Raw genomic sequence first — 24,956 nt, forward strand, 5'->3', positions numbered from 1 at the left:
CACAGTCATGTACAGAATGGAAATCCCCTGATAGCTGCCAAACATGCCACCCAGCAACTTATGAAGCACAATAAGACCAACACAACACTCCCCCACATCAGCTCTGGGCAATTACCCATCTTTGGTCAAATATAGCATGCACTACAGGGATGGAATTGTAGTGAAAAAGCAGATAGTGATGCAAAAATGACCACCCAAAATCTTTGCACCACAGTCATAGCAACATACCAGTACCCAAAATGAATAGCGTAGCACGACTGTCTGAACACACATATCCTGTTTGCCAGTCACACACTACACAGACATATACTGGCCAAAATAACAGTGCACTGGGAATCCTGAGGTGTTACAAGACATTTCACAGTCTGCCGCTACAAGCAAACAAATCTGATAGACCATCAGTAGGCATAGCAGAAAGCACAGTCAGATAGGTAAAGGATGTATGGCACTCACATCTGCTACTCTCCCTACCCAGCCCAACAAACATCTACACACAAAACTGCTACACAATCTTGGCAGTCTGTTCACAATGGCCAGACATACATAACTGTCATATGTACAGATTTCCACAGAATTTCCATGTTGTGGAACCATAATCCTGGCCACTGCCACATACCATGGCCAGAAGTCTGCTAGGTCTCTAGGATGATAACTGGAGTGCAGTCGGTAATTAATGATATACCTTACCTCTACACTTCATAGTACAGGACATCTGGACAATGCATTATGTACTTGGGGGACAGGGAGACGGAAAGAGGGACATATCACATATAATGATGTTACAAACTGAAACAGTAGCTGGTGTTACACGTGTTGTTGTAACATAACATCCTTGAAGGATATGATGTCTGGAACACCAATAGATGTCAACAGTTAGTGATGACAATCCTCACATTATCCTACCAACCCCACAAAAACAGACGTTGTTCGAGGAACACACCAAACATAACAAGCAAACCTTTGGCCAGTCTGTGGACAACATGCCAGTTGAGAGGTATATCAGAGGCATAACACTGTCAGAAGTCAAGTCACTCAGTAAATGCATGTCCAGATGAACCCTGTCAATCTAGCAACCCTCCAGGTGTATAACAGCACTAATGACATGCAATCTGTACCCAATTTACATGAGAAAGCAGTTTTAAAAGCACTATTTTCATATTAATATATGTGGAAAGTTAGTTTTGTCACCAAGGGTAGTGTAGCTGGTGTAAAATGGAAGTGGGAGTGCATATAACATATGAAACCATCCATGTATACACTTGTCCCATACAGTATAGTTACACCCCTCGCTACTGTAATGAAACCACATAGAGCCATGTCATGTAAAGGAAAACATATACACTTACTAAATGAAGTCATCAGTGTGATATTTTATAAGAATGAACTGTAAGCAATGGTTAGCATTGCTCAGCTGTTCTTAGCAGTTTAAACATTGTTCAAACATGAATGCTAAGCAGTAGGTAGCTCAGCTAAGTGGATTTGCACACTGGTAAGCATCGCTAAGGTAAATCTACATTTTAGTGCCTAATAGTTTAACCATTTGTTGTCATCGCTTAGCATAACACAAACCCATGCAAACCCACTTACAACTGCTTAAAACTGCCTTAATCACTCTGTCAGCATAAACCTCCATTCTGCCCAGCAACAAGTTAAACAGCCCTTGCAGGTTTTGAACCCAGGACCCTGTACACCATAGTCATAGCAATTTACCAGTAAGCCATCTGCGTTATAAGATTTTTTGCTGTTTTTTTAAACATATCAATAGGGAAGAAACACTGTGGAATCACTAATGATTCGTATTTACAAAAATATATTATAAAATAAAACATATACATATATAGATAGATATGTATGTATGGAGATACATATATATGTATAACAATATATAGATATATTACCAATAAAGATTGAGGTGAGTGCGTGTGCGTGTGTGTGTGTGCTTGTTTCTTTCTTTCGGCTTTTCCCGGTTAGGGGTCACCACAGTGGAACTCTGGTCTGCTAATGATTGGTAGTTGATTTTTATGTGCCGAGTTACCAGCCCTGATGCACAACCTTCAACGAAGGTACGCCCATTCACGCATGTCTCCACACAGAAGACGCTCTAGCTGAGAATCGAACCGGACAGCGTCTTACTGTGAGGCGACAACGCTACCCCATAAATATCTTTATGAAAATATATACACACACACACACACACACACACACATATATATATATATATATATATATATATATATATATATATATATATATACACATGCATGGAGATGCAGATATATGCAAAGGAGCATATGAAAAAGAACACAACAAATATGCACATATATATATATATATATATATATATATATATATATATATATTTTTCCATGACATGCAGCGCTGTCATACCTCAAAACATCTTAGTGCAAGGGGTCTGGACCAAGCCAAAAAAGTGGGGGAGACAAGGGTATGGAAATATGGACACATTGGAAATAATTGAGTAAACTGAGGACATTACTGCAGTAACACTGTCTGTCCTAACATATGTTGAATGCAATATCAGATTCTGAGAATTCAATTGGTTGTCAGTATGTAGTGAGTCCATTCCATACATCATCCCACTGAATTTTCAGAAATACACACCTGTCATGGGGACCAAACCAAATATATGAGCCAGACAACTTTACATCCTATGAACACCTGGAGAGTTGAGAGCTATGAGTGCAGCTATATAACATTAAGGAAACTGCCCTAAGATGACTAGCATGTCACCAAGCACTGTCCAAAATACAGTCAGGACAACACCATACTACCCAAAAGCAGCTCTGGGTAATTACACATGCATTAGCTAATACAGCACACACTGCATGGATGTAACTGTACTGAAAAAAAGATACCGGTATGAAAGTGCATGCACATACCCAATTGCACCACAGTCACAGCAACATATTGGTAAGCATACTGTATGGACAGATATATCTTGAATGACAGTCACACAATACCCCTACATATACTGTCCCAGGTCACAGTGTAGCCGGAATTGTGTGGTACATGTCTCAGAATGCCCATAAAACATGTACTGCTGATAGACCTCCGGTAACTGGAGCAGCATACACAGTTGGATAAAAAGGATGCATGCCACTCACATCTGCCCCCCACTCTACACAGGCCAACTAATAAGTAAACAGTACACTGCTACAAATTCTTGATAGGCCTTTCACAATGGCCAGACATACATTGGCCTCCTGACTGTACAGAGTTCCAGAGGTTGCACAGACTTTGCCCTCATATTTACGGCCCCCACCCCAGAACATGTGTGGGATTACACATCACTGGGATGATATCAGGAATGACAGCACTAAATAATGATATACCATAACTATCTACCTCATAGTTCATGACATATGGACAAAGCCTGACACAATAGGGGTACAGCAGCCCAGAAACAGGGTCATATGTACAATAGTGTTGTTATAAACTGCAAAAGTCATTTGCAATGAGGGGTATGGCAGTGTGGTAACACATGAAGTATGTCTTAGCTGAGGTGAAGCTGTACATAATTACCAGGTCTGTATAACAGTTATTGCATGTGCCACAGAGTTTATAGGGCTGAGGGATGTACACAGGTAAGTGTATGGTAGTAGAAATCAGCAGCTCTTGTAAAGTGGACAATGGGATGTGTTTTGGGTGTAACACACCTCAGATTGCTGAAATCCACACCCCCAGAGGATATTGTGTCGACCAAACACACAGAGAATACTGTTCACACACACACACACAAGATCACAGATGCCAGTGTTGGTTTTGGAACCCCTACCCATCTAGTTAGTGGTACTACAGTGTTAGGCAGTTATCACAGGTGGCACAGAGCTTATAGTGTGGAGTGTGTTCCACAGTACATGTAAAGTGAATTATATCATGTGCCCTTGTAAGGTATGGCAGTGGGGGATGTACTGGGTGTGATTGGAACAATAATGCTGTCACGCACAAGTCTACACACTCCCAAACATTGTTATACACACCAGAGCAAACACAAGTGTGCCAGTACTATGATTAGCAGCCCTGCCTCTCCAGCTAGTCATGCCATACTGTTACATAGCTGTTGCACACAGCATGGGGTGTATAGGTCTGCAGAGTGTCTACAGATACCTCTACAGATGATGTAAAAAGCAGCCCTCATAGAGTGGAACATAGGACGTTCAATACTTTACCACTAAGCCATCTGCGTTATGGGATTTTCTGCTGTTTTTTTAAACATATCAATAGGGAAGAAACATTGTGGAATCACTAATGATTCATATTTACAAAAATATATTATAAAATAAAACATATACATATATAGATAGATATGTATGTATGGAGATACATATATATGTATAACAATATATAGATATATTACCAATAAAGACTGAGGTGAGTGCATGTGCGTGTGTGTGTGTGTGTGTGTGCTTGTTTCTTTCTTTCGGCTTTTCCTGGTTAGGGGTCACCACAGTGGAACTCTGGTCTGCTAATGATTGGTAGTTGATTTTTATGTGCCGAGTTACCAGCCCTGATGCACAACCTTCAACGAAGGTACGCCCATTCACACATGTCTCCACACAGAAGACGCTCTAGCTGAGAATCGAACCGGACAGCGTCTTACTGCGAAGCGTCAATGCTACCGCATATGGTAGTAGAAATCAGCAGCTCTTGTAAAGTGGACAATGGGATGTGTATTGGGTGTAACACACCTCAGATTGCTGAAATCCACACCCCCAGAGGATATTGTGTCGACCAAACACACAGAGAATACTGTTCACACACACACACAAGATCACAGTTGCCAGTGTTGGTTTTGGAACCCCTACCCATCTAGTTAGTGGTACTACAGTGTTAGGCAGTTATCACAGGTGGCACAGAGCTTATAGTGTGGAATGTATTCCACAGTACATGTAAAGTGAATTATATCATGTGCCCTTGTAAGGTATGGCAGTGGGGGATGTACTGGGTGTGATTGGAACAATAATGCTGTCACACACAAGTCTACACACTCCCGAACATTGCTATACACACCAGTGCAGACACACAAATGTGCCAGTACTATGATTAGCAGCCCTGCCTCTCTAGCTAGTCATTCCATACTGTTACATAGCTGTTGCACACAGCATGGGGTGTATAGGTCTGCAGAGTGTCTACAGATAGCTCTACAGATGATGTAAAAAGCAGCCCTCAAAGAGTGGAACATAGGACGTGTGCTGGAGTACCATGGCCTAAAATTGTAAACCATGGCTAACCAATGGATATAGTCCTCACTCAAATATACTCAGGATACTGGTCTTGCATATACATACACACACACACACACACACACACACACACACACACACACACACACACACACACACACACACACACACACACACACATTTGCTAGGACTGATACTAGCCCCCCTACATATCTAGCTATTGCTACTAAACTGTCATGCATTTATTGCACATCTCACGGAGCTTGTAGGGTGAAGAGCATTCCACGGTTCCTATAAGGTGAACAACAACATCAGACGTTGTAAAGTATGGCAATGGGAGATACACTGGCTGAGAATGGACTCAAAATACTCTAACCTACAGAAATATACACAATGTCAAACACAGATACAGTCATACACACATTTGCCAGAACAGAGGTTAGCAGCTCTGCCTATCTTGTCAGGCAGTCCATACTGTTACTTAGTTCCTACACACAACACATCCCTTATTTGGCTGAATAGTGTCATCACATACCTCTACAGTTGAAGGAGACAGTGGGTCTTGTACAGTGGACCTTGGGAAATGTATTGGGAGTACCATGATCTAAAAATGTAAAACCCACCTCCCTATTGGATATAGTACTCATTCAAAAACAGGATACTGTTGTCACACATTTGCCAGGACTGAGATTAGAACCTCTACCTATTTAGTTATTGGTATTACAGTGATATACATTTATCACATGCACCATGGACCTTGTAGGGTGAAGACAGTTCCATTGCTCTTCTAAGATGAGCAACATCACCAGCCCTTGCAAAGTATAGCAATGTCCAGTGTACTGGGAAAGTGAGGCCTCAAAATGCTGTCTCCTACAAATATACACATGTACAAACACTTGCACACACATACAGACATATTTGCCAGGACTCAGATTGGATCCCCTACCTATTTTGTTATTGGTACTATAGTGTTATGCAATTACCGCAAGCACCAGGGAGCCTATAGGGTGAAGAGTCTCACGAGGAACCTTTAAAGTGTATGAAATTATCAGCTCTTTCAAAGTATGGCAATGGGGGGTATAGATGGTGAGAAGGGTGTCAAAGTACTTTTACCTACAACTTTACACGCTCACACTTTTATACACAGTCATGCACACACACACATGTTTTCCAGTACTGAGCTTCATAGGTTCATGTGATCATAGGTGTGTACCAGACTAATGGCAATGGAGCCATTGCAATCCTAGTCCATGGGAGTACCCAACATCATGCCACCTTACATTTGTCTACAGTGTGTCTATCGACTATTTCCACTTGAATGATCCCCATGGTGATAGTTAAATTGCCCCATCCACTCATGCAGATTTCTCTTGAAGAGGGCCAGTGAGGTGCTCTGATTGACATTTATGTGACATATATTCCATAACATGGTTAGTTTCTTAGTTATGGACCTGTCCACTAGCATGTTCTGCTGATTGTGATAATGAAGTTGTGGTCTCTGTGGCATCTGGTGCAGATGGATTGGGATTTCACTAGGTATGGAATTCCTAACAGGGCTGGGCAGACAGGGCTTTGTCAGTCAAGCAGAGATTGCATGTAAGTAGCCAAGATGTGACCGAGAATACTTGGAGGTATTGGACACTGTCCATTTAGTACAGTTGTTTAAGGCCTAGGGTCCTATTTGTGAGTTACATTTGCAGCCTCCCCAGTTGCTGCAGGTGTTTAGTGAGGTACATTGCAAATAGGCCATTGTACTTGATGTTTGGCCTAATGAGGGGAGAGTAGAGGGAGACAGTGACCTCTTCCTTCCTGGATGCAACACCCTTAGTTATGAGATGTGCCACATGGAAGGATTTTCTGTCCACAGTGGCAATGTGGTGGTCATAAGAGAGGTCACTGTCAACCTGTATTTCCAGACCTCTTATAATGACTTCTGTGTCAAGTGGACTACCAGCGATGTGGTAATTCATGGAAACCACATTGATCGCAGAGATGATGGTGAAACATTTCTTGCCATTGAGCCTAGGGCCAGTGTGTGGACAACAGTCGTAGGTCTCAGTGGGGACAGTATGAAGGATGTTAACATAATTTGTGGATGTAAACATAGCACCCACCTTGCAGTTATCTGCAAACATTGTTAGCCAGAGTCCCTTTGTGTTGGGCTAGATGTCAGATGCGTACATATCGTACATGGGGGAAATGAGGACCAGACCCTGTGGTACTCCACTAATGACTGTCTGACATGGAGTACACTGCCTACACACTGTGAGTTCCATCCATGAGCCAGTTTGCAACCCACCTAGTGACACAGGGGTTGATACCTAGCTGAGTGTGTTTGTCATTGAATCCTTAGTGGGGAATGGTATCAAAGGAGTAGAAGCCCCACCTATCTTGTTTTTGATACCATACTGTTACATGGTTATTAAATATAACACACAGCTTATAGGGTTGCAGAGTGTCTACAGCTAACCCTACAGTGGTTGACACCAGTGGGCCCTATACAATGGACATTGGGATGTGTACTGGGTGGACCATACTAAAAGATTGCAAAATCCACCCCCAATGAATATGGTTCACAACCACATACACACACACACACACACACACACACACACACACACACACACACACACACACACACACATATTTGTGAGGACTGAGATTCAAAACCTTGTTTTTACTACTACAGTGTTACATTTATCATATATGCAACAGAGCGTATAGTGTGAAGGGCATCCCAAGTTACTTCTAAGGTGAGGGACATCAGCAGCCCTTGTAAAGAATGGCAATTGGAGATGAACTGGTCGTGGAAGGCCACAAAATAGTGGAACCTACAGATATACACACATACAAACACAAATACACTCACACACACATTTGCCAGGACTGAGATTAGAAACCCTACATAACTTGTTTGTTGTACTATAGTAGCAAATAGTTATCACAAGCACCACACAGCTTATAGAGCTAACAGCTGTCCAAAGGTATCTGTAAAGGTGACTGACATCAGCAGGACTGCTAAAGTAGGGCAATGGGAAGTGTACTGGGTGTGAATGGCCTCAAAATCACTAACCTACACACACACACACACACACACACACACACACACACACACACACACACACACACACACATATACACACACACACACACACACACACACACACACACACACACACACACACACACACACACACACACACATTCACACTTTTACATTCACCAGGACTGAGATTAAAACCCCTACCTAACAAGTTTGTTGCACTGTAGTAGTACGCAGATATCACAAGTGCCACAGAGCTTATAGGGCTGGTGACTGCCCAACGGTATCTGCAAACACGACTGACATCAGCAGGACTTCTAAAATAGAGCAATGGGAAGTGTACTGAGTGTGAATGGCCTCAAAATCATTAACCTACAAGCACACACTCACACAAACTTTTCCATTTGCCAGGACTGAGATTAGAACCCCTACTTAACTAATTTGGTGCACTATAGTTGTATGCAGATATTGTGAGCACCACAGAGCTTATAGGGCTGCCAGCTGCCCAAAGGTATCTGTAAAGATGACTGACATCAGCAGGCCTGCTAAAGTAGGATGATGGGAATTGTACAGGGTGGTACACAACTCAAAATGGTACAACCCACACAGGATTTAATTCTCACACACAAACACACTTACTTGCCAATATTGAGATTAGAACCCCTGCCTATCTGCTGATTTAACCACAAACATGAACAGGAACAGAAACAGGAATACCACTGGCAGGACAAAACTTCTTTTATGAGTGCAACGACGTTCTGGTACCTAGACTTCTTGCCTTCTGTTGGAACATTTTTACAATGCAATTCTGTCCCTATATATACTATAATAGAGACATTAAACATTTTGAAAATGGTTCAATCTATGTCCGTTCACAGAGAGGGCATACTAGTGTGTGTGTGTGTGTGTGTGTGTGTGTGTGTGTGTGTGTGTGTGTGTGTGTGTGTGTCTTTCGGCTTTTCCCAGTTAGGGGTCACCACAGCAGAACTCTGGTCTGCTAATGATTGGCAGTTGATTTTTACGTGCTGAGTTGCCAGCCCTAACGCACAACCTTCAACGAAGATACACCTATTCACACATGTCTCCAGGCAGAAGACGCTCTAGCTAAGAGTCGAACCAGACAGCATCTTACTGTGAGGCGACAGCGCTACCACAGCACCACCACATACTAGTACATACCAGAAAAGCAAAAGGCAGGGGAATGAGATTCGTGACTCATCTATATCCTCATGTGAAATGTTTTCATGGAGAAAAAGTGTCTCCTTTAAAGAAGTGAACTCTGATGAATCTACAATCTCAAAAAACACCACAAATGGGCAAGTACAAGTGCAGCAACAGCAAAGAACAATAATGGGAAAGGGAAAAAGCAATGGAAGAAGCAGAAATAAGTAAGACTGTTAGATTCAAATGTGAATGTTTCTATTACATTTAGAAATGACTTTCATGTTCCCATTTCTTCTTACAACATTTATAATACTATTTGCTATGTAAATAATTGCATTCAATGTCAAAAACATCTGAAAAATTTTATGAAATGTGTGACTCTCTTAGAGAAGGACAGTTTAATTTCAATGTAAATCTGAATGACAACTGTTTAGATAAGCTGGATTCCTTTGATAATATACAGAATAATGAAAACATTTTAAGTACAGCTCAAGATAATTTGCATGTTGAATTGGTCACTAACATTTCTGATATCAAAAGTAAAATTAATGAATGGAATAATATGCATTTGATGAATTTTTGAGAGAAAAGACAGCTTAATATAATTGAAACCATGAATGTTAAACGTTCAGATAAATTGCATATTTCCTATAACATGGAAAGTGATGGAAATAACTTAAATAAAACTCAAGACAACATGAATGGTGAATTGTATGGAGCATGCACCATTAATGGGGAAAGGGGACAGCCTTATTTAAATGAATATGTCTATCATAGATGACCAGATGAGTCTCACATTTTATGGGAGGTAGTGAAAGTAATAGTAATAGAGCTGAAGACAATGTGAGTGTAGATTCATTCACAAATATCTGGGTGGATGAAACTGGAAGTAGCACCATGAAAATTATTAATCTTACAAATGTGAATATATCTGACATAGCTGAACAAGTTTTGCTCAGAGGTACAAAATTCGTACCTACTAAAATCCCATCTTTGGCAGACATGATTACTGATGTTAAGAAATTTTGTTGCAAGTTAAACCTCAAATTATTTTTTCACACTAGAAAGGAAAAGCCTTGTGCAGATGTAGTAAATAGTGGGGAATCTTCTGGTGAAGAAGATAATTTATTGAGTGCAAGCGTCTATGAAAATGAAATGTATGAGATGTGCATTGGTTTGGGTGAAGGGGATTCAAATGATGTTAGAGAAAGCAATATTTCATCCGAAACATTTGTCACAGGATATGATTGTTTGGAAATGCCCAAATTGAGTTTAGATAGCAAATTTATGCCCCCAAAGAGTAGTCAAGCTATCAATGTTTTTGAAAATTTAGTGTGTAAGAAAGTGGAGAATACCTATGATCAGTTTATAAAGAAGTTTGAAACTTATAATTTGAGTAAAGTAGAATGGATGGCCTTACAAGAACTTAGATCAAGCATGAATGGGATGGTATACAAAATGGCTGACAAAGGAGGTAATTGGGTAGTTATGTATACTGCACAATATGATAAAATGGCTTCAAAAATACTATCTGAGGAGAGTTGTTATGTTAAATTACAATATAACCCTCTGTGTAGATTTTCACCTGAGTTGGAAGAAATATTGGAACTGGGAGAAAGATTCAGGTTTTTGAAACATCAGGATGTAAAAAAAACTTGATTATGAAAACCCCTAGACATCCATTTATGTATGCAATTCCCAAAATTCACAAAAACATGCTTAGTCTTCCAGGGAGGCCTATTATTTCAGGAATAAGCTAATTTTTGGAAAATGTTAATATTTTCTTGGATTTTCGTTTCAAAAAACATTTGATCACTAAACCTTCACATGTTAAAAATACTCAGCAAATTTGTAAAAAACTAGTGAATTTGAAATGGAAGGATGATTACTTTTGGGTAACAGTAGATGTTACTGTTTTATATTCAAATATTAATAGAAGATGGGGTATGGAAGCAATGGCTAGGAAACTAGGAGAGGGTCCACTTTCTACTTTTCTGTTAAGCTTATTAGAATTCAGTTTTACCCACAACTATTTCACATGGAAGAATGAAGTTTTCTTACAAACAAGGGGAACATTGATGGGGGCAGATTTTATCCCATCGTATGCTAGCACCTATATGGGCAATTTCTAAAATCAGTTTATGACATCACAATATTATTATGTGAAAAATAAAGTGTATTATAAGAGATACAAAGATGACTTACTATTTATTTGCAAAGGTGATCAGGCTGAATTTGTGGAATTTATGGAAACTTTAAACAATAATGCACATGGATTGAGGTTTACTTGGGAAATTGGTAGAGATAATATACTCTTTTTTGGATGTCATGTTTTATATTAAGAATGACAAAAAGGTACAGCATAAACCATACAGAAAACTCACAGCAGAAAACAATTTCTTGCATGCTACCAGCATGCATCCCCCCATTTGATTGAATCATGGTGAATTTAAAAGGATTTTTATGAATACCTCTGAAGATGATTTAAACAGAAAACATTTGGATGAAGTATACATGAAGTTAAAGAACAAAGGTTTTGATTATATATTACAGAGAGCAAAAAATAAGGTTACAAATGGTGGAGGAAGGAAAGAAAGAATTGGCCCTAACCATCATGGAAGAATGGTCAGAAATAATTTGGAAACTAATATGGATGAAGATGAGAAACTATTTTTTTATTACTAGATATTCTGACTTTTCTCCCATTTTGGAAAAAAAATGTCAGGCAAGCCTGGGAGATTGTCTGTGAAGACATCTCAATTGGCTAACTGTTTCCCAAACATATAAATTTTTTTACAGCAAGTTAAAAGAGCAATTTAAAAGAGTTGTTGAATAATAAAAAAATGCTTAAATTTAAGTTTTTTTGATAGTATAAGTAAAAATGTTGGGATGTACTGCTGTGGGAGATGTTCTATATGTAATCATGTTAAGAATTTATATGGGAAAAAGATTAATGGCAAATTCTACAGGGCCACAAAATATTACAATTGTGACAGCTGTGGAGTAGTGCACATTATAGGTAGTGATTGTCATCTAACCTCATGGTATATTGGTCAAACTACCAGGAAGGACAAAGTGAGGATTATGAACATCTGGGGGATGTGAGAAGACGGAAATCTGAGAGCCCTGTTGCTATGCACTTTTTGTCCAAACACCATGGTTTGGACAAAAGTTTATTTTTAGTATTCTAGCACGTCTGGTGAGCAATTGTAGGAATTTTAGAATGCAACTGAAGAGACTAGAGAGCAGAATGATAATAAATTTTCATACATTGTGTCCTCGAGGTAAGAATTTGGAGAATAATTTGAATATTTGATTTGTTATAGTGGTATTAGAATAATATTTGAATGTCAAAAGATTTTTTCAGGTAGAATGAATTTTATATATACAGTATAAAAGTTATGATGCAGGAATTTTTAAGATGCATCGTAGCAAGTAGAAAAAAATGAATGTTTAAAGGTTGGGGGATAAAGATATGCACAAGGAGAATATAAATTAAGTTGTAGACATAAATCAGGTGAATAGTGCACTTTATCTCAGTGAATATTTGTGATTTATTTAAGCACGTCATTTTAAACTTTGTATAAAAGGGCAGAAATTAAATTTGTATCAATTAAGTATCTAAGGAGTATTAAAAAACCTTTGACAGATATTTAGAAATGTTTAATAATATTTACAAATAATTAGAGATGATTTAAAAGTTATAAAATGTATGTATGGATCTTAAAATGTATTTTGGTAAATTTTATAAACTAGTGTGTTTTTATGAACTGCCTTACAACTGGTTTACTAATAATTTGTTTAATCATTTAGGTGTATGGAATTAATTAATTGAATGATTTTAAGGTAAAGAGTGTATATATAGGGACAGAATTGCATTGTAAAAATGTCCCAACAGAAGGCAAGAAGCCGAGGTACCAGAACATTGTTGTACTAGTAAAATAAGTTTTGTCTTGCCAGTGGTATTCCTGTTTCTGTTTCTGTTCATGTTTGTAGTTGAAGCCAATGTTTTTTTATGTTTGGATATATCTACTGATTTATACTATAATGTTACACAAGTCATTACACATGCTGTGGAGCTTATTAGGCTGACAACTGGCCAAAGGTGCTGGTAAGGGGAATGACATCAGCAGGACTGATAAAGTAGGGCAACGGGTGGGAAACTTATCAAAATACTTCTTCTTACAAACATACACACATCTGCCAGACTTGAGATTAGAACCCCTGCCTATCTAGTGATGTGTATTATACCATTATGCAGTTATCAGACATGCCATGGAGCTTAATGGGCTGACAATTGGCCAAAGGTGCTGAAAAAGGGAATGGCATCAGCAGGACTGATAAAATAGGGCACTGGGTGGGAAACATCAAAATACTTCTTCTTGCAAACATACACACACACTTATACACTCGAACACACATTTGCTGAATCTGAGATTAGAACCCATGCTTAACTATACTTTGTACTACAGTGTTACACAGTTATCACACATGCTACAGAGCTTACTGGGCTGACAGCAGGATAAAGGTGCTGATAAGGGGAATGACATCAGCAGGACTGATAAAGTGGGGCACTTGGATGTGTTGTAGGTGGGAATGACCTAAAACTGTTTCATCTACAAACAAACCCTCACTCTCACACACACAACTGTCACACACACGCACACACGCACACACGCACACACACTCACACACACACACACACACACACACACACACACACACACACACACACACACACACACACACACACACACACACACACACACACACACAAACACACAGTTGCCAGTATTGAGATTAGAATCCCCACCTATTTAGTTTTTTACACTATAGAGTTAGTTATTACATGTGCTATAGAGCTTATAGGGGTGATAGGTGTCCAATGGTACATCTAAGGTGAATGACAGCAGCAGATCTTGTGAAGTAGGGTAATTTGAAGTGTACTGAGTGGGAACAATCTCCTAATACTTAGGCCTACAGACACACACACAAACACACACACACACACACACACACACACACACACACACACACACACACACACACACACACACACACACACACACACACACTCACAGGTGATGTGATACTATAAACCCAACCTCAGTACTGTAACACAATCGGGCTCACCTTTTATGCTGGCACATGGAACTATTTACAACTGGTATGCCACTGTCCACAGCAGGGCATTACTGTATGCCATTCAGGGTATCTGTGTGTGTGACTCACTCTGTCTGTGTCCCCCTGTGTGTGTCTCTCTCTCTTTATCACTGTCTACATCTCACTTCCCTACATCTATGTCTGTGTATGCTTGACATATATTGTTATCTGTTGCCTATATATATATATATATATATATATATATATGTGTGTGTGTGTGTGTGTGTGTGTGTGTATCTCATGCAACAAATGCAGATATATCACATATGGGCCACCTACAGCTAGCCGAGGGTAATCCTGTCTGATGTGTGAGTGTGCGGGAACAGTTGCGATGTACATAGCTGTCTGTATGCACAGACAAATATTCACAATACAGTCATATATTCTGATGTGGGATCCAACCTGTCCTGTTATTCTCTAAGTGTACAGGCATGCCTAGTGTGACATTCTATAGTTACAGTGGGACTCCATTCCAGGGAAAGGTGTACTCCAGTCTAGGGTTTTGTGTGCTACAGCCATACCTCTCAGGAGTGCACAGGACTTTCCTCAGGGTACTGGGTTTGTTTAGCAAGCATTTTCTGACATATCTGTAGTCTGACACTGCAATGTATTGTGTCATTACATAGTGCCAAACATCCTCAGAGCATCACAGTGCTTTACCAGAGGAATACTAGTTGTATGATGCATAGACCAATATTATGAGGGCAGCTATGTATATTTTTGCCCAACAAGGCCATTTGTGAGGTGTGACTACAGCCAGTTGAGTAATGAAGCACTGTGTAAACAGTCCAGCAACCTGGTAATATCCTGGCTGGGATCTCCTGCTTGTGTGGTATCTTTCTAACCTGAGATGTTATATCCTTAAATGGGCATACCTCTCACCTGTACATTTTTTGGCACGTTGTCTAGGTGTTTGGCTCGAGGTTTCATCCTATCTATATAAACTTGTGTTTTTATGGCAAGTTAATTACATATAATTGAAGAGTCATTTTACAAAATAATGACAGGCATTGGTGTTTTAGACTGCATAACCTTCAGACAATTCCCACTATTGCAAAACCCTCAACCTATCAACTTTCTCAATATGTAAGGGTGATATTTACAACACATGCCTATCACTGTGTTTTTGTTCCACTTTCTATTTCTGTCCTTGTCCAGGCATCTTGCTGTCAGAGGTTGGGAGTTATGGGTGTAAGTACAGAGTGTATTCTACTGTGAGGCATGTCCATTATATGTAAAAGCAAACATAAGAAAAAAGGAATAGTGAGAATAACCACTGGAAATGGTACCAAAAAGCACTTATATTCACAAAAGCCTTGGCACCTCAGCTACCCATCCTTCAAGATGTCCTTTGTATGTGTAGTATATTCCACATAGCACTGTGACTTCCAGGTATGTCAGTGGCAGAGCAGTAAGTGTCACTGACATGCATACCAGTTGACACTGCAGTTATCTGCACATGGCCCTGTCAAAGACAGCACTGTACCTAGGGCACTACATGATGACTGCCAGGAGAATGTGCTGGCCAGATCCTAACAGTATTAACCACACATACACATAGTTCATTGACCCCCTGGGTGTATATCACATTGTCGAAGTTTTATAACTTCGAACACAAAATGTACAAATCATTCCCTTCAAAGTTACAAAACTTCAACTATGAATAAAAAAAAAGAAGGAAAAACAAAATAAACTGTTGTAAGCACCCCCAACACCCCCTGCTACTTAAATATACCGACTCTGAGATTGCACCTGATTCAACAGAATGGAAACCTTCCCTTATGGAGCTTTCCATTGAAATGCTCGAACTTGTACAAGTTCAAACTTATGGTCTTGACCATATAAGGTTCGAACTTGTATGAGTTCGACTATGTGATAGGAAATCGAACCTTGCATATTGTAGGCAGACAACATGTTTTCATGTGTATTGGTACAGTCCTGCCAATGTGTGCTATGCTGCTATTTCCTTGCATTTGTGTGGGTCTATCTTATAAGATCGATAGTTGAAAACATTGAACACCATATGGTCAATGTCTTCAAACATCGAACTTATAAAAACAAACAAACAAAAAAAAAGGATAAAAGTACCCTAACAGGTTTAAGCAGGGGAACAAGTCCCCCTGCACCCCCCACACCCATGCTACTGAAATATACCAACTCTGAGACTGCACTACATTGCAGTAAATGAAAATCTCCCCTTATGGAGATTTCCATTTACACATTCGATGTTCTCCACTTTCGCTATTCTCGTGCCGACAATATCAGCTTTGATATTGTCAACTTTTGAGAATAAAACATAGACCCCATTTGTGTATGCATATGGGGGGGGGCACACCTGTCAACTGTACACATTTGCACAGACTGTGCTGATATTTGCTTTATATTTTGGTTCCATTTACCATACTATTGTGCCCTGTCTTGGGGACTAGAGGCATATCATTAAAGAGCACAGGTCAGATTGTAATGGCATACATTTGAATTTTAGACTTCTTACCCTTCATAGCCTTACTGCAACTGCAGGTCCTGCTGTGCTATCACTGTGTGAGTCTGTAGGGGGTAATTCAAAATTGCCACCATTTGTGTGCTTTTACCAGACACTTCTCTGTGGTTTTCTACAGCTGACTTGCTGTGTGTGTGTGTGTGTGTGTGTGTGTGTGTGTGTGTGTGTGTGTGTGTGTGTGTGTGTGTGTGTGGTGGGTGGGTATGGGACCCCCACAGTGACATCCATGCCTGTGACCTATGACCCCCCAGTTACTTGCCACCACACATATACTGCAGTAGGATTTGCCACATTAGGTACTACTGCATAATGTGTGGAGGCCAGTTTTGGCGAGACATTTCCTGGTGTCCCACATAGGTGTCAATTGTGTGCTGCTATCCCAGTAGTCCATCCCATTCCCTTGCATGCATGCAACATTACTGCAGATTTGCTAGGAAAACATACTAATCCATTCATTTATTGTTAAGAAGACTGACTTACCTTGTGCTTGCAGCAGTTGTGAGGATGGTGCTTGAGGGCCGCCTATGTTGGATGCACACAGTACACTGCCTATACATGCTAAGTTTCAAGTAATGTGATGTGTGTGTCATCCATTTTACTGTGTGTGTGAGTCAGAGAGAGGTGTCAGTCCCTGGGGTCCCTACAGTGTCAGTGTGTGTGCTATGCATTGCCTCTTTGCCAAGGCCTGAGCATACTGGGCACAACTCTGTCTGCCTACAGGACCAGGCTCAGTGGCCTCCTCCTCTGAGTCCCTCTGTGCCTGTGGGGACCTTGGCAATGGTAGTGGGCTGCGTGGCCCTTCCCCATGTTGTTCCTGTCGCAGTTGTTTCTGCAGGATCATATTGTGTAGCAGGGCACATACTATGAACATGTGTGCACATGTGGCTGGAAAGTACTGCAAGGCTCCACCAGATATGTCAATGCAGTGGAACTGTGACTTGACCATACCAAACACATGCTCTATAATGATCCTGGTTTGTGTGTGTGCCTCATTATGGTGTTCTTGTGTGGGTGTGTGTGCATTTTTGATGGGTGTCATCATCCATGGCTCCAGTGCATAACCAGTATCCCCCACCAGATGGCCATATGAGATGTCCCCACTGGCAAATGCCTGGTACAGCTGTGACAAATGCCAGATGTGGTAGTCGTGATAGCTTCCAAAGCTGCCAGCACACATATTCATGATAATGCCCTGGGCATTGCACATGACCTGGCAGTTGATGGAGGGGAATCCTTTGTGTTTTATGTAGACCCTAACATGTTTACCGGGTGGTGCTTTGATGTGGATGTGCGTGCAGTCTATGGCACCCAGTGCCTCCTGATATTCTGCTACATGATGGAAGGGATGCATATTGCTGGTCCTCTCCTCACAGGTGTTGGGGAAGTAAATGTGCTCACTGGCATGTGGTAGCATGGCATCTAGGAACTAGTGGAGTACCCTGGATGCAGAGGCCTGTGAGACCCCCATGATGTCCTCAGCATGTCTTTGGAAAGTACCTGTAGCTAGAATTCTTAAGGCTACACATACCTTGGTATCCACTGGGATGGGTTCCCTTCTGTTGGCACTAGGTCTGAGTTGAGGACAGCACAGCTCGGTGATTTGCTCATGTATGTCTCTGTCTACCCTGTAGCACTCTATTATCTCTAGATCATGTAGCCTCTGGTAAGTTACCCTGGGTCTGAACACTCTTCTCATCCTCCTCAGTCTGTGGCGGTTGTCAGCATTATCCTCCTCTCCACCCTCAGCCTCTAGCACATACTGATGAATCAAAGCAATGGTAGCTCCTAACATTTTTCAAGTTAAAATTCCCCTGGATGTGTCCACCAATGGTGCAGAGTTTGTGGAAAAAAACAGACTGTAAGGTGTTTCCATAGTTTATACTGTTGTGCTGCAGATGCTGCCTGTATGATTGGCTAACTATAATGTATTCCATCTGCTAGTTATGTAATTTGTTCTTGATTGCTTTTATTCTGCTATTTTCCTTTTTTTTCCCTTCCCATTTCCTCCCCTTTTATGCCCTGAGGTGTGCCGTTCAAACCTGGTGCCCAAATGTAAACACTCCTGCTATTTCCAGATTTTTTTGTTTTGATTTAGACCCAGTGCACAGCATGCATACATGTTTAGCAAATGTAAACATGAAGAAATGACCCTCCTAGGATGTGAGCATGCTCTTCATTTCAAGGAATAAGTCAATACAGCTTCAGACGCACCCCCTTGCTTAGCTGTGCTTAGCTAAGCTTATCTGTGCACCATAGGGCTCCAATGTGCTTACAACATGCCTGACACACACCCTTTTCATGTCTGTTGCTCCTCCTAGTTACATGATCATGCTATAGCACCTACATGGTTAGGTGCAGTTTGGCACTTAGAAGATTTTTGTGATTCAATAAATTTCCCGTTATTTGCATAGTCTACTGCATTAGTCCATAGCCACTGCACTAACACAGAGCCTTTCCCCTTGATAACCACTGTTTCCTGGTATTGTTTTGATTCTGCATGTGGTAGACTATAATGGCAAAATGCAGATTTCCCTTAAAATTGAGTTTTCACATTTTTTTAATTTATTTTCAGCACAACCCTGTTTGTCCGCCGCTGCCCTATGCTTAAACGGCCGAGATCGGCCAAAAAAAACTTTGATTTTTATAAAAATGAAGCACATTTCCATGCCAATGGCCATATATTTGGCCACTGGCATGCCTAAAGACTATAATACATGCTTTTTTTGGAGCTGTCACACCTCTGTTACATTTCTGCAACTAACATTGTTTTTGCATGGGTACCTGCCTGCTTGCTGAATCACTAATTCACCTTATTTGCATGGTTTTCACCAGCAAATGTTAGCATTCTACATTGGTTTCCATACAAGAACAGTGTAGGCAGGCTCATGCACGTCAAACACTAGTTTACTGGATCGCTTGGTGGCCATATTCCATGCAGGAGCAGTTACACTGTTCCTGTAAGGAAAGATTACTTTATTGAATCCCTGGGAAAATGTTTGGTTTAATTTTGTTTTGGCAATTGATATTCAAAGAAGTACACTTTGAAGAAGATATGATTTCTGCCATATTTTATTATTCCTCTAGGTAATAAAATAATAATTGTTGTGATTTTGGCACATGCTACAAAGGTTTAAATTTGTTTGTTTGTGTCTTTCGGCTTTTCCCGGTTAGGGGTCATCACAGCGGAACTCCAGTCTGCTAATGACTGGTAGTTGATTTTTATGTGCCGAGTTACCAGCCCTGATGCACACCCTTCAACGAAGGTGCACCCATTCATGCATATCTCCACTCAGAAGACACTCTAGCTGAGAATCGAACCAGACAGCGTCTTACTGTGAGATGACAATAGGTCTAATTTATCTAATATAACTATAATAATAAGATACAAAAATTTCATTAACAGTAAACCTAGAATTTAAAAACATAATATACAACAAGAATTCTGCCATGAGACCTAATGTTGTAAGTATAAATAGCAAACATATTTAAACTACTATACAAACTACTACACAAACTACAAACCTTATTCCTTTCTCCTTACAATTCTGCTCAAGATGCTTCTGGATAAAAGCTTCACAAAAATTATCCAATGAGCTATGTTTATTAATGGTTTACTGTCAAAATGTTGAAGTTAAAAAAATGTACTTCACATCGAAGTGCAACTCAAATATCTGCATATTAAGTAGGTGAAAATGTCAAATCTGATGAACGAATTCAGCAGATTCAACATTTTTGGCGAATTTCAAATGTAAAGTCCATATAGGAGCACAGATAAGTGTAACTCCTATACTGCAATTTATGTTTTTGCAGGGGGCAGGCCCCCATGCACCTCCCTGTGGATGGGCACCTCCTACACCCCCTGCAAACTATAAAATCACACTATGGTGAGAAAAGGAATACATTTCCCTATCTGCACTGTACTGTGATCTCTAGGCATAACACTGAGTATGTATCAGTGAATGCACAGTTGCATTTGCTGATATGTACTCTCACTCTTATAATGGTTAACAACACAAAAATCAGTCAACTGCTGTTCGGCATTTCTGTGTTCCCCAAGGCTACACGCTACATTTTGATAGTAAACCTTGTTAATTATCACTGCCTAAGAACATCTGAAAAATATGATTTTTATTATTTGAAGAGAAATTAATTAACAATTTCCTCTTTATTTAAACTTAACATTTATTGAGAAAATAATGACTCTGAAAACTCTCTATACAAATATCCACTAATTTGTTTCATATAAATTATTAGCATCGTTATAGAATATATATGAACATTGTTATCTTCTTAGGCAAAAGAGTTTCATTAAACTATCCCTTCACAGGTTCCTTGGATACTGGGGTCTCTTAAGACTATATTCCTATTAGTCTTCCATATAGCAAGCAACAGAAATAGCCTATTGCTACATTTTCCATCTAATCTGCCTTTCTACAAAATGCATAGAACATAAAGTCAGTTTTGTATGATGCATTGCATTTGGAAGACACCAGAAATAGCAGCATAGCACAAGAGAAATATAAAAACACACAATGTGTATAACCAAAAACATAGCAGATAGCAATGGATTCAGCAACATAATATATTTTACTAAATGTATTTTATTTCTAAATTCACTTTATGCCCATAGGCATATATAAGGACAACTACTTAACTTCCCTCCCCCTATATCTATGTCATTTCATAAGAATTAACCTAAACTGTACTAATATGCAATACCTGGGATCATTAGATATTAGTCAATAATAATAATGAAATGAGTGCAATTAGATTTCACAGTTGTGCACTAATTATGTATATAGATAATAATCTTTAGAACATTACATAAGCCTAACTAATGTTTACACATGGCATTTCCTTGTTGTGTTTGACTTCAACAGATAGCTCTATACAGCTCTACCACATGAATCGAATTATACTTATTCTTACTATAAACATTATTAAATTCACTTCTATTACTAAGTTAATCATCCTGTCTCACTATCATTAATTGTGTACCTGCATTAATTAACATTTTTTTACAGAACATCTAATAAATTATTTTCTAAATTACACTATAGACTGACATCCTATAAACTATAACAGACCTTTATTAAACACATGACCTTAGATCAAGTAGAGAAAATATATAAGAAAGACAAACAGTAATATTCCCTCTGTCTTTCCCTACTTATCTTACATGTAATTACTCTAATTTCAAAATAAGTAAGAGTCTCATATACCTGTGTTTTGATAGTGTGAAAACGAATACATTAAATTAAGTAATACCGTAAAACTATCTAGCATCTACTAGTATAAATGTTTTCTTATAATTAAGTTGTTAATTAAGTTAAAAAAACTTTCAAACAGCACACCTTTTGTAAAGTTTGTCATTATACTTGTAAATTCAAACCAATGGGTAACACAAACTCATGTTCTGAATAGCTCATATTTTCGTAAGAAATAAAATTATAAACAAATCCTAGAGTGAATAATTGCCACTGTGTTACATGAGTTTTTTCCCCCAAATTATCTCAACAATAATCAATAGTCATTTAAGAGAAAAAGTACATAAACACCATAATTTAGTTGTTATAGTTGCTCGAATATCTTCTTATCAGGTCAGGAATCTGCTGCCTAAAGTGCAGCACTCATCTGGCAAAATAAAATAAATAGCTTGGAACACTAAGTAATACTTTCATTAGGAAAAAAAGTGTAGTAAACACTTTTGTCTATGTTGTTTGTAAGACTTCTTCAAACTCTGAATTACAATTTACCCTTGCGTCATTAAATAGTGAATATGACATCAGCAATGTTCAAGGAATTAAAATAACAGAGTGTTAGCTAAGCTGCACCTAAAAGTTTACACCAAAGTGTTACTTGGTATTCCAAATTGTTTTCATGTTTTTCTTTTCTTTTGTTTGGTTTTAACCATGGCCAGTTTGACAAATATTTATTTGTTTTATTGTTGCTTTTAATGGTTACTCTGTCAGTTTCTACAGTAGCTTGTTCCAGCATTCTGATAGAGCATTCTTTTACAATTACTACATCCTTGTTGTTTCATTACTATCAATACCTAGGATTTTCTCTTCTAAAAATAGCTGACCTTCATGGTTACCTATACACTATACTAGGGAAAATAGTGTGATTGAGACTGAAGGAGTTGTTTGCATCTCTCTGAATATGACTTGAATGGATGAGGTTGCAAATCCCTTAAGGGAATATTCCTCTACATTTTTTTCTCATACAGATCAATGTTGTGAAAATTACTTAATATACCAGCTTTTTTCCTTACACAGGCACATTAAAAACAACCTGTTCTTATAATGTTGTTTCTTCTGATTTGATAAAAAAGGATGCAGCAAAATACAGGAGGCTGATTTGGGTTGTTTTGCTTTTTAAAGTTACCATTGCAGCTAGTAGAGTTTGGAGTGGCTTAAGAATATACAAGTAGAACACAGACATTGACCTGCATCCAGACCATAAAAAAGAATAGGATGATGTTCTAGTGAAGTCTAGACTAGAATTGGTCTCCCTACTACATAACTACAAGGAAAGACAGATGGAGGGAGTGATAGAGAAGTTAATGAAAGACTTGTTAGATTTTTAAAAAATACTGTCTCCATCTACAAATGAAAATCACATATTGCCTTTGAATTCTGTGACAGAAAAAAAGGATTCTACATTAAGAAATAGAAAAATAAAACAAAACTTACTAGAGACTTGAAAGATTACAATATTGGCCAGTAAGAAGGTAAAAAAGTAATTGGAAGTCACTCTTATTATCAGTGATGCAGTTCTCACCCAACAGGAATTTTATTTAGGGCAGGGAAAGCACCAGAAGAACTACAAACACTGGGGCAAGAGGGAAAACAAATGCAATTCTCAGTATGCTAAAATAAATCAGCTACATTTTAGAGACAAAGCAAAACACATTTCAAACATACAAGATGAATGCTGCAGAGACCTGGATCTGCAGGGCGGAGACAACACTCAATGATTATTGAAACACATAGTGATATATACACTTAGGTACCAGAATGACAGTCACCAATCAGGAGGTTTTTTTTTCTGAAAGACACCACACACCTTCCATTGAATTATTTGCTAGAAGAACAAACTGTAATCACAGTAAGTACTGATATATCTAAGGTTTATAGTCAATCTAGTCAAAACCTGACTAGTAAAGAGAAATGTTTATTACAGAAAGGGTTTGGCATATGCCATCACAAACAGCATCTATTACAGACACTGTTGCTTCTTTGAAATAATTTTCAAGAAAACCCAGTCTTTTTGTTTAACTGTGTAAACCATGACACTCTTAACATTAGACAATTAAGTACTTCTATACCAGTTATTGAACTCTGTGATTGAACACTTTGAAAGAATGTAAGAAAAAGAAATTAGGTTAGCAATACTTAAACCATGTAACTATAAATGTTATAATCTTTGATTCAATTTCTAGGGAGGCTGAACTGTGAATAATGAAGGGTGACAAGGATGGGACTAAGGTGAGCATTTACCTCAAAGACTATACTGATATTTGTTTGTCTTTTCCCGGTTAGGGGTTTCCACAGCAGAACTGGTCTGCTAATGATTGACAGTAGACTTTTATGGTGCCAAGTTGCCAGCCTGTTGCCCAACCTTCAGCGAAGGCACATCCATTCACACATGTCTTTCGAACGTGGGGAGGACATACAGACTCCACACAGAAAGCACTCCAGCCGAGAATCGAACAGGAGAACCTCTTGCTGTGAGGCAACAACACTACTGCTGCACCACTGCAGCTATGATAAAATGTATAAATTTCTGAGTATCATCACTTTTTTACAATGAAGCCGTGGTGGTGCAGCTGTAGCGTTATTACCTCACTGAAAGAGGTTCTTCCGTTTGATTCTCGATG

This window comes from Protopterus annectens, chromosome 12.part0 (genome assembly GCF_019279795.1).
Source record: "Protopterus annectens isolate FY-2018-M chromosome 12.part0, PAN1.0, whole genome shotgun sequence".
Taxonomy (NCBI): domain Eukaryota; kingdom Metazoa; phylum Chordata; order Ceratodontiformes; family Protopteridae; genus Protopterus; species Protopterus annectens.